Here is a 13,706-nt window from a genome sequence, read left to right on the forward strand (position 1 = left end):
GATGTAGGAGAAACTTTTATTATAATTTGTCAGAACATTAAATGGATTAGGAATGAACCACATTTCAGCAATAATAATGGCCTGGTCACTAGGTGCAAATTAGTTTTCTGTTTTGCACATAAGTTACATACTGACTGTTTTTTCATGTAGCACACAAATATCAACTTTAAACTTCAGTGTACAAATAAGCTATCAAGTATTTGTGTGCTACATGAAAAAACAGTCAGTATGTAACTTATGTGCAAAACAGAAAACTAATTTGCACCCCTTGCATTGTAACATGGTTTTGTCCAGGAGACTTAAATAAGAAACTTCTTAATTTAAGTTCCTTAATGAATCAGGCCCATAGCATCTATTTGTGGTTAAGACCCAGCTGGAAAGCTTTCTGCTCTCTGAATGGCGAAAGAATGAACAAAATGTTAAATTTCTGGATTAGTGATGATAAAATTGATTATATTTAATTTATATTAGAAGGTAGATTGAAATTCTGTGCTCAAAGTGATAGATAAGAGTAAATAGAAATAGTTTCTGGGACAATTGGCTGGCACTTGTTATCATTTAAAAATAGTTCCCTGGAACATTTAGTTAAAAAAAGATGTTATTGGCAAGTCAGGACACTATAGTACACACAAGCAGCAGTTTTGTATAATAAAACGGTCATGCCTTTTTTAATGTTAACAGGTCAAAGAAATACAGATGATGGTAACTGACAGTGAATTAACATGTCAATGATGTACAGTACAGCAGCATTGAAAAGGTATAAGGTGTAGGTATAAGCAGAAGGTTGAAGCTGACTGAGGTTGTGTGGCTTATAGATTACAAGAGTAATTCGAGAGAGGTAAGGACTCTGCAATCCATTTGGGGATTCACACAATCATTACAGAGGGGTCAATTTCTTTTTAGAGTGTCAACCTTGTCAAGTAGAAAGGCCGTCAGCCTCCCTATCTCCAAACCCTTCTAAAATGTTGAATGTTGTGAAAAATTGTGCCGGAGAAGAAAACTGCTTAAGGTTGCTATTAAACATTTGGCTGTAGTGGCAATGGGACTTATACATTTTTGTTGGGAAGATGCAATCTGTACTGGCGATGAATCTAGGAGAAATGCTCACAGCAATGGGAGAGGTTAGTAGTGGTTATGACTTGGGTTAAAAAAAAACCACTGCTATCCACAAAAGAGAAATTACTGGACAAGACTATAATATGAATCTGGGTATCTTCCTGACCAGGTAGAAAGTGACTGGAAAGGTTTAGTGATTTATGGAACTTTTCCTTCTTGGCAACAAATCAAGCAAAAGTCTGCTGCTTTCCACAGTTCCTAATTACTGCAAATAAATGAGGCTACAAAAGACAGTTGTCGTCAGCACTTATCCTTAACACTGCATGTCTGTTTGTGTCTAGCATAATGAAAGCATGAGGAATTGGTTCATATTTTGATCGAAACATTTAAGCCTGCATCCCAGCATCAAGGGCACCTCATTATATGCAGGTCCTACTCTGACCTATATGCTTCATACACCATTAAAATGCAGTTAAATTCATATGCACTCATCTCCCAGGCACAGGAGCTTATATCTAGCAAGGGCTGGTTTGTAAGCCACACCCAAATGAGTCTTAAATGGGCTTGATGGACAGCTGCTAAGACAACATAAAGCAATGTTTTGAGACAAAACCAGAGAAAAAATAAGCCGCCGCTCTGTATATCCCATATTATATATGGAACCAACTGCATAGCAATAAGCCAGCGCTTGCTATAATCCATATTAAATATGGTACCATGAGCGTGGCAGTTTTCTCTGAATTTTCCAATCTGGGTAAAGACTTGCAAAAAAGTAATTGATTTGGTAAAAATATAGAAATTTATCCTGAGAAATGTGAAATGTCAAAACTCTGCTTCAAAGTCAGGAAAATGTTTAATTTGTCATGTGGTAGAATTAAAAAGTCTAAAACCTTGGTTCACTTGCCATCTACACTGAATAAAATAATCTATTATTTAATACCTACATAGTCTCCTGGACTGGTCCCTAACATCAAAAGAGTAGGCAATAATTGGGTCCTTATAGACCTCGGTGAGGCATATCATTTTTAATAACCACAGAGCAGAGACCAGGGTGATTGGTTGATAGGGAAAAATCTCTAGGGGGTAAATTTATCAAGCTACGGGTTTCAAACAGTGGAGATGTTGCCTATAGCAACCAATCAGACTCTAGTTATCATTTATTTTGTACATTCTACAAAAAGACAGCTAGAATCTGATTGGTTGCTATAGGCAACATCTCTACTTTTTCAAACCCAAAGTTTGATAGATTTGCCCCTAACTACTTTTTTTAACCAGGAAAACATATCCTTTAGGATGGCTGGCCAGTTTATCTTGCCCTATAGTCTGTGATCACCTTGGGAAACCCTCACCCTCCCCATATACTAGATCTTTGTAGAATGGGGTATTTCACTGGTGGTTTCTTGCCACCCCAAAAATAATTGCCAACCCAAAATTGCAGCAAAATAATGACTACGCCTAACAAACATGATGTGCTCATGGAACGTGATCATGATAATAGTCTATTGATTTTTAAAATGTTCCTCTTTAAATTAAGAACATATACAGGACATGAGAGAACAAATACTGAGAACTTCTTCAGGGACTTAAATAAGGAAAGTATTACTGGACATTGATCAGTATTAAAACCAGAGATTTTCCGGGACAGTCTTTCAAAACCTGAGACTCCTCCAGAGGACAATTGACATGGAAATATAAGTAGTAAAAATATAATAGTAAAAATGTAGTAGTAAAAGAATACATTGCAGTCATGTAGCATGGTTATACAAGCCCTTGGGATTTTGGTTAGATCTTTGACTTGGGCGATGAATCGATTTGTTGCTCTTTCCATCAATGTATTAAATGCTAAACAATCTTCAGCATATATGTTTTCATGTTAACATTCTTAAGTGGTATAATAATTATTATTATGTTTTTAAATTCTGATTTTTTTCCCCACATATTATCTTGTGTTAAGCATAAACCTTACAACTGTAGAACAAGTTCACAATAACATTAATGTATCCCCCGAGGCTGACAAGCACTTTATTATTCATGCATGTTAATTCAAATTTCTACTTGTAATTTCTATACAGCATTCCCCCATTTATCCATTTGCTGGCTAAATACTAGTTTATTCACAGGGGGGAGTTAATATGAATCTGTAGGAAATTGGGTAAGGTGTGTGACTTGGTAAGTTCCTTCACAGTCAATTAATTATGGAAACAAAATAATGCTTGTTTCCTTCATTACACTGAATCTTGTCTACACAGAGGGGGATATAGAAATAAATCATTTCGTTTTAAGTTTTGGTTCCTATACATGTTACAGAATGTAATATAACAATCATTCATACCATTCAAAAAGATACAAAGGTACCAAAAATATATCTTCAAAGTATTAAGTGGTAAAAAAAAATTGTGTATATTTTACACGCATAAATTGATATTGAATGTACCAAATTTTCAATAACTCAATATTTTTATATTCAATATTATTGGCTAAACAGATTATATTATTATTATTATTATTATTATTATTATTATTATGTTTGTTATGTTTATTATTATTATCATGATTACTCTACAATTAATTCCCTGGAATTTGCATACAAATTGTAGCAACATTTACAATTCTGTAATTGGATGGTCTAATAATATTAAATTACCTTTTCCAACACTGCCATGTTCTACCAGCTCCAAATATTATTATTATTATTTTATTATTATTACTAATTTTTGTTTATAGGGCGCCACTAGGTGTCCGCTGCGCCGTACAGGGACAAACAAGATTACAATACGAGGTGAGACAGCACAGAACAGTAAACAATAATCACAGTAACTCAGTGAGCTCAAGGCACAGCTAGAGGGGAGAGGAGAAGGGAAGGTCAGCCAGCAACGGCACCTAGGAGGGAGGGCACAGATGAGAGGGAGACCCCCAGGGGGAAGAGAAGGGAGCGAGAGGGGATGGGGGAAGAGGGTCCTCGAGGAGGAAGGCAGGGTAGCTGGCGAGCTGAGTTAAAAGTGGTGAAGACAGGAGGAGAGAAAGCCCTGCTCAAAGGAGCGTATAATCTAAGGGAAATATTTCTACAACTGTACTCATTGCAGTGTGTAAATAGATATATTCTGCTGTGACATTGTATTTCATTGTGTACAGTGATATCTTTCATATTATAACATCATTGGGCAGCACGGTGGCTCAGTGGTTAGCACTTCTGCCTTTCAGCACTGGGGTCATGAGTTTGATTCCTGACCATGGCCTTAACTGTGTGCAGTTTGTATGTTCTCCCCGTGTTTGCATGGGTTTCCTCCGGGTGCTCCGGTTTCTTCCCACACTCCAAAAAAACATACTGGTAGGTTAATTGGCTAGTAACAAATTGACCATAGTCTGTTTGTCTTTGTGTGCATATTAGGGAATTTAGACTGTAAGCTGCATTGGGGCAGGGACTGATGTAAATGTGTTCTCTGTACAGCGCTGCGGAGTAAGCAGCGCTATATAAATAAATGATGATGATGATGATCATAGGAGTGCCCGAATTAGTTGAAGACAGCTCTGCCCATAGAAAGTAAAATTATATTGTTAGTCATTTCCTGATATACAGTACTGGTAGATGTTAATAATAATAAAACATACAATTAACCTACAATAGTAATAATAGCCTAAAATAAAGCATTGCTGACCAAGAGGTACGACGGGCCTGATTTAGTGTTGAACATAAGTCCATTAAGGTAACTTGGAAATATTTGCTGCATTGCACATGAGCATAACTTACATGCATATGTTACGTTGGGCATATCTTAGACTTGTGTCAACTTATGTAAGGGGAGGGTCAAGGCCGTTCATGTGTAAGTTAAGTACAATACGAGCATGGAGGCTCACATGTATCTTTCAGTCATTTAGGAGGTGTATCTTTTCCTGTCCCATAGTTCTGGTGCTAGTTTCCGTGTTGATGTATTCTTGCAGCTGACGTATATTTACAGACAATATTTAAAGTTGCATTATTTTAAAATGCATGCGACTCAAATCACAGCTGCAGGAACACAAGTGTGTGAACCCTTTTGCAAAAGTGGCAATTTACTCTTAACTATAAATCAGGCCTATGTGGTTCATGGTATGGATTTGCCTCTCAATGTCATTGAATATTTGCCATTGATCTTTTTGGCTGTGTGGATTTTCCCTTGTGTGTGTATGTGCGTTATTAGTAGAGATTTCCCCCTTGTATGGGTGAGTGTGTGAACCTTGCAATGTTTATTAAAAATTAGGAGAGAGTGATAAAGGAGGAAAATTGTACCTTAATGTTGCAGCTAGATAAACAGAGAGAAACAGATGTGGATATGTATATGTATATGTATATGATATGTGATATGTGATAGGGCAGCACAGTGACCTAATGGTTAGCACTTCTGCCTTACAGCACTGGGGTCATGAGTTCAATTCCCGACCATGGTCTTATCTGTGTGGAGTTTGTATGTTCTCCCCGTGTTTGCGTGGGTTTCCTCCGGGTGCTCCGGTTTCCTCCCACACTCCAAAAATATACTAGTAGGTTAATTGGCTGCTATCAAAATTGACCCTAATCTCTGTGTGTGTATGTTAGGGAATTTAGACTGTAAGCCCCAATGGGGCAGGGACTGATGTGAGTGAGTTCTCTGTACAGCGCTGTGGAACTAGTGGCGCTATATAAGTAACTGATGATGATGATGATGATATGTAGAGTGCAGAAAGTCACACAATTCACAAGAGATGGTACTTTACAGGATGTTTGCTGTGTAGTCCTTCATCCTTGGCATCCTAGACACCTTCATGCAATGATGGAGTGAATGCACATTTCAGGCTGCTATAAGTTAGTGACATACACTGCAACAATGCTGTTGTTATCAGGTAGTTGGCCTGTATTTGTGTCCACCAAAGGAGACTGATAATCTGAATGAACTTGATTGAATCATTACCGGACTGGTTAGAAACTGTGGTCGGAAGATGACAGTTATTGTCCTGTGCGCGTTAGAGGTAGTCAGCCAGATCTCATCCAATTTGGACACCCACATGTCTGGCAAAATTTTTAAATGGTTCTGTCACTCAGCAGTGGCAGCAGCAGCAGGATTGGCTCCTGTAGCCTAATGTGGTGCATTCTCAATTGCAAAAAATGTAGTGTACTCCAGACAATTGTCAGGTTCATATTTTCATTAGAACACACAGCAAGCACCTCACCCCAGGTGCACAGCAAGCCTCATATTCCAAGTGCATCAAACAAGTTCATCTTACCCAATTTGATGTATATACAGCTCCACCAAGTTCGTATGTGCAAGTTGTGATCCTGTCTACAGACCGGGGCCCCTGACTAGTTCACTATAAGTCATTATTAGAATCCACTACTACTTATGCATGCTCTCTCTTGGCATTGAATTTTCTTTATAAGATACGTTACAAGGACAAGCAAGTATTGGGAACTTGCAATGTATTTCTTTTTTTATCATAAGTAAAATTAACTTGTCTGTCACCGCAGTGCAAGCCCGCAGTGATGCGCAAGATTTATAGAATTGATGTGTGGGGGGATTCTTTGATTTGCCAGAATAATATTTGGATTTCACCAAAACCATTGGTACAATGAGAAGACATAAAAATGAAATGTAGTCACATTTTGCTCTTCAGTATGTACTACTTGTGCTGTGATTCAAATTTGGATAGAATAACCTTCATTTATGTTTCTCTGTGAAAATTACTCAGAACTTAAAGACAGTTTTCAAGGTTGATCCACAATGTCAGTATGACCTTATTGCGCTATTAGGAATAACATAGAAAATGACAAGTGATGACATATAGTACAGTTGGCTGTAGAGGACACACATTGGGGAGAGATCCAAGGACTTTCTGGTCTCCAGGATCCACAGGAATTCATCATATGCCGTTGTCATACGTTTCATTTTCTGAGCCAAAAATGAAGCACTTATATAATGAAGGACATTGAAGCAACAAATATATTCTGTAATTTTAAGCAACAACTTCATTCTTATTATTGATTGTTTGGAAAAAAAATTAATTACATTAAAAATATAATATAACGTGTTTTGGCAATAAGTGATATATTATCTTTAATTGTAAGATTTATTTATATAATATTTAATATAAAAAAAACAATAGATTGTAAATAAATATCTCATACTGATGGTGGTAGACATCAGTGTAGTTAACATTTAACTGAACCTTTATTTTAATACCCTATTTTCAGTGGCTATTAATGATTGAATAATATAGTTGAGCAACATGAAAATTGACCTGAATAGTGAGATTTGGAAAGATTTTTTTTATTGGGAGGGGGGCAGGATATTCCGGGGAAACAGTTATGGTTGTTGTGGTGTTCACAATGATCATAGGCAGCTGTGATTGACTAGCGCAGGGACTGCTGTGTCATGGGCATGTCTGTAACACAGAACTTAGAGAGGAGATACAGTGGTCACTTCTTACGTCCTCATTGTTCCATAGCTAACAGGATGACTATGAGGTTCCACCGCACTTTCAGTGTTGAGGCTGGTGGTGATTGGTAAAGGAAGTTCTCCACTAAATCAGTGAACCACAGAGTATTCTCTTATCTCTGTGATGGAAGAGTCCTAATGTTGTTGCCCATCCCAAAATCATGGTAAGGAGCCCAGGTTAGCTAATGAAGTACCCATATGAATTATCTGCGGACCTTATGAATTTTCTGTGGACTGGTTTCTCCATTTTGGGAATGGTCCTATTTGTTTCTCTATCTACCACCTGTCCCAGGGACAATATGATAAACACATACACTTCTCAGTATCAGGGGTTGGTAGCAATTTGGAGAGTGTGCACCCTCTGTTTTTCCTGGCTCTGCCTGTTAAATAAGATGAGCCAAGCTCTGACCAACCTAGGATCTGGCCATCTTGATGGAGGAAACACCATGTTCCAGGTTTCCACAAAAGCTTGGCAACCAACAGAGGTCTTATGAACATCTGTTCTTTTTTTATTCATTATGTGTGCTCTGTTTTTCGCAGCTTCACAATGGACCACTCTGCTTCCTTTCAGGTCGTAAAGAAATGTGGATAAAAACCTGTGACAGAGAAGAGATCCAAGATGTTTGAGAAGGACACGATTAAGATTATTCAGACATGTAGGGTGCCCGGAAAGCATGATTGTGTCGTATATATAACATGGCTGGGCCATCAGCACTGAGAGATCGAAACTGGTTAGCTGTGAAATTCTATATAAAGAATAGTATAACAGTTATAAGTAGAAATAAAAATTAGTTGAAATGTTGCACAGTAGTTGACCATGACTGTAGCTTCTTTGACTGGCCATGTCTGTACCTGTGTATGAGGGTGTATGGATGAACTTAGATGACCGGAATACATGAACCCTTTCATTCACCCACCATTCAGTCCGTGTCAATTCTTTGATCAAAGTCAAACTGAAAGTGTCAATTGGTTACCAACAGCTCAGACACATACACATATGATTGTCCTGTTGACATGGCATGAGGAGAGGCGTGTCTCTATGTGGCATATTCTAGACATGGGTCCTCAAGATGCAATAAAATCAATTATGTGTGTATGTGTGTGTGTGAGTGTGTGAGTGTGTGAGTGTGTGTGTGTATGTGTGTGTGTGAGTGTGTGTGTGTGTGTGTGAGTGTGTGTATGTGTGTGTGCGTGTGTGTGTGTGTGTGTGTGTGTGAGTGAGTGTGTATGTCTTATGATCTTACTGTCTTTATCTGGTCTCAGCTATGCCACAGTGTATCCTATTCCTCCATTCTGGACGTTTGACAAGTTGTTACTGGGTGTCTCCAGCCATTGGGGGTCTGCCTACCTGTCTTTCCAGCTTTCAGATATAACATTTGTAATTATTGCAGAACTACTTTGAGTCCCTGTACTTCTGCAACCACCGATTGTGACAGCACATACAAGGTCATACATAACAAAAGTATATTTGAATACTGATACATTTTACTTCTTGGATTTGGGTCATCCTAATATCAGTGTCTTTGTGATCAAGTCCATAAAGTATTTAGGTTTATTTAGGTATATTAAGTTTAGAAAATAGCCATGGCAAGAGATTGAAGTGCACTTGCCAGTTGTATGTCTAAATCTGTATTTATCAAGGCTTTAATTCATTTGTACGTATTATATTTCTGTAGGTAGTAGAGAGTTCTATTAAAAACTGATTTGTGTCTACTACCGGTAGTACAACTCCTTTGTATTTTTTTTGTTTTAACATGGAGTCCTCTTTCACTAAGCGGCACTAGACAGATATAAGATAATTGCTAATGTTAGTTAGTGACCCTCATTGTATGCTTTTGGACACTTGTGTGCAGTGGTGCACCAGATGTAGGTATACAATGATATTTTTTATATAGGGCTGTCATGTATTTGTATGACCAATGTAATAAAAAAAATCCTTGGAGGATGGACTAGTTAAGATTGCATGTAACTGACCTAGACTAATGAAAATATATAATAGATCAATATCCTGTTTCTTTAACTGTGGGCACAACTTTAACTAGGCTTTTAATTATTTTATTTTTTTTGCTTCATTCTAAATAAACTTATTTAGTGAAACGACCCACCTTCACACGAGGTTGGGAGCGGGAATTGAATTGTTCAATAACCGAACAGGGTTGGAATGATATTTTTCTACGCACTCATGCTAGCTCAATTAGTATATGGGTAATTGAAACACAGTACACAGTGACAACTAGATGGTACCGCTGCCCCAGTCTGCTCGCTAAGATGTTTCCTGGGGGGTGTCAAATCTGTGCTGGCGATGTCAGTCAGCGCCAGGTACCCCATTACACATATGGTGGGAGTGTATAGCACTTAGACCCTTCTGGGATGCAGTTCTTCTCCTCGCTAACGCCATTAGGGGTGTGGAACTACCTAATTGTCCCAAATATTGGTTGCTTAATGATAACAAAATGACCATTCCCCAATATAAAAAGTCAACAGTTAAAAATCTGAGTAATGCGGAAAAGGCCGTGATCCCGGTGCACTGGAAAACTCCAAATCCCCCGGCCATTAAAGAATGGTTTGCTCGTTTGGAGTTCTACAGGACAATGGACGATATACTTTATTCATCTAAGGATATAGAGAATATTATCTTGTGTGGTTTGAGTGGCTCAAATTCAAAGATTCCCCATTATACACTCAGTGGAACAGCTCAAACTTTTTACCTACCCCATTCCGGACAAATCTCTCCCCCCCCCCCCCCTTTACCCATCTTCCTTCTTTCCCCACCCCCCCCCCAAGCTTTACTATTGCATAACGTTTTACATGCTTGCTGGTTTTTCTTTGTTTTTTCTGTTACCCTGTAAAACCTTAAATATTTTAAATTTGCTGTCCAATGCAAGCCATGAATGTTTGTAAAGCTGTATATTACTAATATAAAAGAAATTTACAAAAAAACAAACTTATTTAGTGATTGCTTATTATTGCTATGTTTATAAAACAATTCTACTTTTAGCTTATATTCCAATTTGAAAATAGGGACACATGACTACCACACATCATTCTATCACTATATTTTGTCAACTGACCAGCTGCCCCCATGACTTGCAAACCACTCCCTTATTAGCCCAGGGCACATCATAATCCGGCCAGACCACTTCTCCATAAACCAAAAGCAGAATCCTTGCAATAAAGTCACAATAAAAATTTAAAGTAAAAAAGGGTAAAATTTAAAAGCCATCTGAGTAAAAGATTTTCCTTAGTTACCAATGTAGATAATTTAATCAATAAGTGGTTGGTTGGAGAAAGATGCCCATTTAATAACATTAACACATGGCAGCTTGGGAGTTGATGAGACCATTCATTTATAGAACATCATGATGCATATTTTCCATCATTTAGATGTTGACATAAATCACAATAAATAACAATGCTGAATATGAAACAATGGTAGCATGAATGTGCAGTTAAAACCACTCCTTAGGTAAGAGCTTATTATAAAGCCTATTTATGTAGCTTTCTTGAATGCATTGAGAGCTATTTTATAGACAAAAGAACTTGAAACACCATAAGCAGACACAACCATGTGACGTTAGTCACTTTAATTGCACACGTACTGTATATTGTATAGTTTTTAAAAGAGATATGGGGCTAGATTTACTAAGCTGCGGGTTTGAAAAAGTGGGAATGTTGCCTGTAGCAGCCAATCAGATTCTAGGGGCTAGATTTACTAAGCTGCGAGTTTGAAAAAGTGGGGATGTTGCCTATAGCAACCAATAAGATTCTAGCTTTCATTTATTTAGTACCTTCTACAAAATGACAGCTAGAATCTGATTGGTTGCTATAGGCAACATCCCCACTTTTTCAAACCCGCAGCTTAGTAAATCTAGCCCTAGATGTCATTTTGTAGAAAGTACTAAATAAATGAAAGCTAGAATCTGATTGGTTGCTATAGGCAACATCCCCACTTTTTCAAACCCGCAGCTTAGTAAATCTAGCCTATGATGTATTTGATAAACTTTGAATTACTTATATAATGTGAAGGTACCGTTGAGGGGTGACCATGTCTATAACACAATTTAGCACAATTGCCCTGAGCACTCTACCATTGCAAAAAATTTAAGGACTTTAAAATGCCTTCTCCTGTAAAAAAAGATTTTAGACTTACATATATCAATACACATTATGCAAGCCAAATGCACAATAAATACATACACATCATTTACCGACCATGATTAAACATGCTTTTGGCAATAAATTAAACTTTTTGTAAGAATGATCATTTCTCCCACATGCAGCTTTAAACTTTAGTTCCTTCCTGCAAAATAAAAAAATCATGACATATTCATAAATTAATTTTAAATAATTATGCAGCTGTACAGATCGGTATATTTCTGCTATTGCATATGAAAAGATTCTTGCTTTTTTCATTACTGTACTTTTATTAAAGGATATACTTTGTGCAATAGTACTTTAGATATTACTATAAAATACGTCCTACGGCTTCATATAAATTGTGCTCGCCAGTTGGCCAGTTAATGGTATACAGTAATTACACCAATAGATAATGCTACGGGATAAAAATTGAATTGATAACATTTGAATAGTTTCCTGCCCTATGTGAAAAAAAATGTGTCTCTTTATTTTACCAACAGTACAGAAATCGATGTTTATTTTTTAACAATTACATTGTTGATGGCCGAATGTAACCATCTAACAGTCTCCAAATGGAGACAAAAGCTACGACTGCCTAGAGCAGATGTTTCTGTTTCTCTGGATTGCCGTAAACTTCTCAGGAAATAAACAACATTCTTTTTTTTCACAGATTTGGAATTTTAAATTAAGATTGATTAACATGAGAAAGTTCTCGAATGTCAAGCAACACTTTAAACTGAGCAGCATGCACAAAACGCGTCAAAGGGCATCAGTTGTGCCTGTGTTAACAGAAAACATGATGTTAGAACGCGCGTTTCGGAATATGCAATGATAAAACAGCTCTCCTGTATGTCAGGATTTAGATTCCATGTATTTTTGGGACTGACAGCTGTTATCATTTTCACAGAAATAAAACGGTATCATGTCTGTATTTTTACCTAATTTCAGAGTGTAAATTAAAAAATGGATACAAATAATATTGTTGCAAACACTGGTTTTAGTCTGAGGTCGATGATATGAAATTGTGAATATGAATGTGTGTAATATGTGTGTGTCTGTCTCTCACTGTCAACTGCCAATTTGTGACACAAAAGTTTAGTGTAAACACAACATCATGTGTACTTACTTTGTCAAGCTCCTAAGCACAAATTGTCATAAGACACAACCACAAACAACAGAAAGTGCTAAAACTCACAATAAAGGCCCATACCTACTGGCGTTTATAACATGCATTTTACTAATGTTTTTAGCCTTAATAAAAGGCATTGTGAGAGGAATAGCTCAATAGTAGAACCCTTTTGTATAGTGCCAAGTTTTTAGGTGAAAATAAGGTCCTCCATCCGGTACACTAAGGGGCATATTTAATTCTCTGCAGTTTCCGGCGCGGAAAAACTATTACCGGTATTACGGAAATAGTAAGCCGGATTTCAGGTTGCAGCTCCCTGAGCCGCGAGTTGAAATCCAGCGAGAAAAGTACCGTAATACCGGTATTTACGCACGCTATTACCGTAATGACGGTAATAGTGCGCGTGGTGCGTTACTTTCGACAGTAACGCCAAGGATTGAATATGCCCCTAAGAGATTAAGCACAAATCAGCTTTAATTGTCAGCAACAAAATAACATAAAAAAACAAACACTCAGCCCCTATACAGAGCACTATCCCACTCTGACCAGTGAACAGCTAGGCCACTTACCACTTTTCTTTAGTAGCTGAACAAACAAATATAAAGTCCTATTATAGCCGGGTTCACTCTTCAGCAGTCACTGTGGTTTTTCGCTCTCATTTTCTCCAACACATAGAACAAGAGACTCTCCTGAGCTTCTGTCACAGTTTTTCTCCCTCTTTAGGACACCACAACATCCTTACACAGGGCCCTCTACTGAGCTTCTTGATGAGCTGTCTCCTCAGCCCCTTCCTGAGCTGTCTCTCAGCTCCTTGCTGAGCTATCTGAGCTCTTTGCAGAGCTGTCTCATTAGGCCCTTCCTGAGCTGTCTCTCGGCTCCATGCTGAGCTGTCTCTCTGCTCCCTGCTGAGCAATCTGAGCTCTTTCCTGAGCTGTCTCCTCAGG

Source organism: Mixophyes fleayi, chromosome 2 (assembly GCF_038048845.1).
Source record: "Mixophyes fleayi isolate aMixFle1 chromosome 2, aMixFle1.hap1, whole genome shotgun sequence".
NCBI classification, from domain to species: domain Eukaryota; kingdom Metazoa; phylum Chordata; class Amphibia; order Anura; family Limnodynastidae; genus Mixophyes; species Mixophyes fleayi.